The sequence below is a fragment of the Adelges cooleyi genome, unplaced genomic scaffold (assembly GCF_023614345.1).
Source record: "Adelges cooleyi isolate 19-005CV unplaced genomic scaffold, UGA_ACOO_1.1 ACOO_flye_CR_arks_rails_tigmint_CR_PRNA_31, whole genome shotgun sequence".
NCBI lineage: Eukaryota > Metazoa > Arthropoda > Insecta > Hemiptera > Adelgidae > Adelges > Adelges cooleyi.
In genome coordinates, this window is record NW_026095981.1 from 1,141,585 (window position 1) to 1,147,131 (window position 5,547).

General features: G+C 31.1%; 1 non-coding gene across 1 annotated transcript; it reads right to left on the bottom strand.

The window, feature by feature from the left end:
- Nucleotides 1-774: 774 nt before the first annotated feature.
- Trnad-guc (transfer RNA aspartic acid (anticodon GUC)) lies at nt 775-846 on the bottom strand. Its single transcript has one exon. It is a non-coding gene; the product is annotated as a tRNA-Asp (tRNA).
- Between the last annotated feature and the right edge of the window lie 4,701 nt (nt 847-5,547).

Consider the following 5,547-nt stretch of genomic DNA (forward strand, 5'->3'; position numbering starts at 1 on the left):
TATCACTTTCAGTTATAATAAAATCTGCAGACACGTGACCTCTCCGTCCCCACTGTACTGGCTTTTTTTACATTAAAAGTAATCGGTTTTTACTTGTAGTTTTGCCTAGATTTATTGTGAAAATAAACGTGTCGGATAATGATAATATGTATACATTCACCTTTACTTAGTTTCTAACAATTATTAAACATCCCAACTCCCAACTTTGAGTTGTTGTTTTTTTAGGTTAATCCTAGTACAAGCCGTTTCCCATTTCATGAGAAAAGTTAATAGTTTCTTTGTACAATTTAATATTGACGATTCCTTTGATTTTGCTATGGAATGTGTAATAGGTGTAATTTATAGTAATTTGCTTACGTTTTATTTTGTTTTAGTTACAATTGGATTGCAAATTATTATCACACCAGATGATACCGTTACACGAATGGCGCAAATGATTTTGAAATATACAGTACGTTATATCATAATAATATGGATTAAATAATTTACTAAAAAGAATAAATCGAAAACAAATATTTTAAATAGCATGGATGCATATTAATTGTAAGATTTAATAGGTGCCTGTTACATTTATGTATTGTTTTTCAAAATAAATAATTGTCTAGATACTGAAGCGTAGTAGATAATATATTATTTTAATGTTTTTGCCTATTTTCTCAACTATAAAAATAATTAGTTGTTAATTAATATTGTTTTTATTTGTACAAACTATAGAGCTCGGTATAGTTATAGTTTAATAAAAATAAAATATAAGAAAAAAACGCAAAAAGTTTCCTCCCCGGCGGGGAATCGAACCCCGGTCTCCCGCGTGACAGGCGGGGATACTTACCACTATACTACCGAGGACTTGTTTAAAATGATCAAAAAAGACTACTTTTAAATCGATGGCATTAACAGCTATTATGCCTTATATTTTATATTATATACGCAAACTTGTATAAGTAGTAAGTACTAATATATTTAAAAAAGTCTACGGTGTAGGAATTTTTCATTTTTCATTCCACAAAACATAAGTAAGTGCATAGTAAATGTCGTCAGCCGTTCGTGCTGAAGATGGGGCAACATTGGTAGTTTTGTGGATAGGGTTTTTTAATTATTAATAATAGGTAGGTTGGTGGGTACTAAACATTTCCACGTGTGACTCAACTTAACTTTTTATAAATTGTAAAAAACTAAGTGGGTCCGTTGCCATATAACATATTAATGTTGCTACAAGAAGTATAATATAAAGAAAGGTCGTTAAAGAGATTTGTTTCTGGATTTTTAATAATTATTGCTATTTGCATTTTGCACCTATACATTATGCATGATAACCATAATGCAGGTAAATTAATTGTGTATCTAAGTGAGTCCAATAGAACCAATTATTTTCAAGTAGATAATTTTCGTTCCGCATAACATTACTATTATTGGATTATACGCCTAATATTATTTGATATGTACTGTGATATTATTGTATCTATTTGCATATCATAAGTTGTTTGCCTTTGGGGTGTTCAAATTTGAAGTCTTTAAGTAAATATTATTGTACAATACAAGAGCGACCTCTCAGGGTCACCGTTTGTCGCCTTCCCCGTTAGCCGTTCCAATTAAGGACGTTTCCGGCCGACACCACGTGGAGGTGGGGATAGGACTTTGTCGACCGCCCCCCTTGTTTTCCTAAAAAAGCCCCGATTGATTGATTTTTCTTTTGGCCAATAATTATTATTCGAATTAGACATTACACTCTGGTAGCTGGTACTAGTCATTGACATGTTAAGTAAACGTATTAATACTTACCTTTACCTTACTCACTTTTGTCGGCCAGGCGATCCGCGTGCAATACCGTTGCGCGTAGCGACTCACTTACTATTAGTGAGCGTACCGTGAGCGTTCCGGGTGGAGGTCCAGAGTGGAGTAAAGCGGCCGACGGGCGACGAGTCGGGCAGCGAGCGGGGTGAGTACGCCGAACAAACAGGCACGCGCACACGATGCACGATCGGCGGCCGCGCCGAGGGCGGCGGGGGCGTGGCTTAAGGGTCAACACATTGCTCGCCTACCGCTGCGCACTGTGGAGGTGAGTCGCGCGACGGCCGACACCCGTCACCGCGTCGTTCTCCAGAGTCTGTTTTTTTTTTTTTTTTAACCGACAACCGAAAAGGAGGAGGCGCTCTCTCTCTCTCTCTCTATTCGACGTTGGCCGATGTAAATGTGGTCTGTATGCTTAGATTTACATTGAACGGAAGTAACGTACTCGATGAAACTTTTATCACCAGTTCTTATAAGCCAAAAAGTATTGTCCAATTGGCGATAACATTCTAACGACTAGCAATTCACTATAAAAGATTTTGAAATAGACAAAGGTCTATTCAAAGGTCCAAAGGTCTTATCTACAGATTACTTAGATTATAGGTTATTTATTATATCTGATTATGATACAGAGTACGGTAACATGTCAAATTATTTGTATGCAACGTAATAGAACTACTCGTCTTTGTAGTAACGATTGAAAATATTAAGAAATACAGTCAAAAAATCAAATCTTTGTAAAGTCATAACAAAAGAACAAATAAATGAACATTCAAACTTCAAACGCTAACATAATTTTTAATTTTTTGTCTACAAATTTACGTAATTAAAAACATATGTTGCAATTTAAAAAAAACAAAAATCCCCCTTTTTGGCTTATAAGGACTGGTGATAAAAAAATATTGAAAAATGTAGTAAAACATGTACCTAAAAGCTTAGGAAAAAAATGTTTTACAAAATATTTATATTTTCAGAAAAAATGAGTGTCTTACGTTAGTTGGATCACCCTGTATAACATAGATAAACAACTAAATAACGTAACTTAACTTTACATGTAGAGGTGTTACTAATGGGTGGCTTCCTTTTCAAGATATTCAAGCTTTGTAGTATAATTTAGAAAAAAACTTGTTGTACATATTTTTGTATAGATTGTTTTGTAAAAAAAAAAAAAAAAAAGGAGGGTACATAAAATAGGCGGTTCGAATGCATGAAAGACGCAACGAAGAAATGTAAGAAACATTAAGAGAAAAAATGTTTAATATTTTAGGACATTCAAGAGTAGGTACAATTAATTAGACCGTGAATTCAACAGACAACAGCGACACATCAACGATGAGCCAAGCTTAACCAAGTTTTATATTAGACGCAATAACGATTAAATCTATCACGACTTTGTTAGTTTTATATGCACTCGTTCAATAAAATTAAATTGTTAATATAATATTAACATTATTATATTTATCAAATACCCATAAAATGAATTATATTCTTATTTCGTCAATATTCAACTATTATCCTTACTACTCAAAAGCCGAAGATAAAATTATGAAAAAAAAAAACCCGACTTTAATAAAATTGGTACATTTGAATGAATTAACGATTAGTCTGGCACTAAATATAATATAAAATAATTGTTTTAAATTTCTTTTCTATTATTTTCGGTGTTTTTGTTCTCTCTGGAGCTTATAGGTTAATGTACAAGAACTGAATAGTAATAATATTGTTAACAAAAAATATCAAAACTACTTTATTGTGTATATATTATTTTAAAGTCGGCGTGGCGTAACACAATAAACGACACGATATTTAAACATACCTTTATATATGTATAGGATTTTTAAATAATATATACAAATATAAACGAGAAACGAAGGGAGTTAAACATTTTAGGGTTGGTGATTTCTGTAGTTAAGTATTTCCATACATTAAAAATAAAACGTTCAATTCGATGATTTTATACCCCTAGTTCTGCGGTTCTGACCCTTACTACACAAACTACTACACTACTTAAATTTAAGGTGTTATAACTAAAATATTTAAGTCGAAACTAAATAAATTATAAAAAAAATCCCGATTCCTAACTGTACAGACAACTGTCACAACTTTGTAATTATAATTATGATTTTTGTTCTGTCATTTGTTGTGAGTGATAAAATAGAATAATACTAATTGATTTAATTATAGCTTTATGGGTATGCATATTCTATACATATTCAAGGCGATTATTTCATCATGGGCCACTCACTATCTCGTAGGGTTTAATAAGAAATTAAATATTTTTTTCATATTGTTTTTATACAATGTGATCTAAATTTTTAAAACATTTTTAGGTTTTTTCCCACTAACTTAGTTTTCTCGATAGCAACTTGTGAATTTCAAATGGTAACGCATATATTTCATTAACTTTTTAATTTAAGAATAATGTACTAAACATTTTTACTGGTCGATAACCAGTTTCAGATAACTATTTTTGAAGTTATTGAAGTTTCAATTTAGGCCAAGAGGAAAGGTCGAGTGTAGTATTATTTTTATCTGCATGCACTTTCGAACCGCACTTACCCTCCCATCCTAACTTTTAAACTCTTGTAACTTTAAAAATAGTTGTCAAAACTGGTTATCAACCGGTTAAAATCTTTAGTAAATCATTGCCAATTAAAAAGCTAATGAAATATATGCGTTACCATTTAAGTTTTTATTAATGTCAATATCAACATCGCCTATTTCTAATTCAACATAATGCACAAATAGTTCACAAAAAAAATAAATTTCATACTTGTATAGTAGATAAACTACAAACACTAATCACAAATACCTAATTATAATTTACATAGAGGAAACTAATAAAATAATATGTAACTCGTTTAAAAGAAATATTAGCAAATTATGCTGTTCTATCTGTAACTATCTCATAAGTACGACTATGCAACGAGAAATTGATAACAATCACATAAATGACCAATACATAAGTACTATGGGCCCCAAATTGACATAAGGGCATTAATCTTTTAGCAGAGACGAATCAAAAAGATAAGTGGACCAGGGCTGCCCTTTTCTGGGGGTCCTAATTGTACAAAAAAAATTGGTTAGAGTCTCGTTCTATACCTGTTCTAGTGTTTAAGAATGCCCGAGTTGATATTATTATTGATTTCTTTTAATTTTGGTACATTCGCTGTATTTATTATACGATGTCTAACACATAATGGGACTTGCCGTTAATTTAAAGACAGAGTTAAAAAATAATAATTTGTTTAAAACATCCGTTCCTAATCTAACAATCTATTTCGACCGTTTTATTTTTATTACTATCAAGAATGATGCAGTGAATATAATGACAAGGTTACTTCAAACCAATATGTGTGGTGAATTAAACAATGTTTTACAATCATTAATAAATATAATACTTCAAGAAATCGAACCCAAATAAAATCATTATGTAATTTAAAACAGTATACAATAGTTGTATAATAAATACTTATTTCCATAGATAATACTAAAATACACATTTTTAATGTAAGACAAATTGTAATAGTATTGAAATAATTATATTATTAAAGTTTAAAGTTGAATTAAAATAAATAATAATATAACATAGATAATAGTTTTTTTCTTATAACAATATTCAAACTATTAGATCTCCAAGTCATTCAATCGTTTCAACTCCAACAAAAGTGCAACATTTGTCAGATTGGTCCAAACTTCCTTAACAGCAATCGAATACGACAGTAATTGGTCTATATTTGTTTGACCATCGTCGGTATC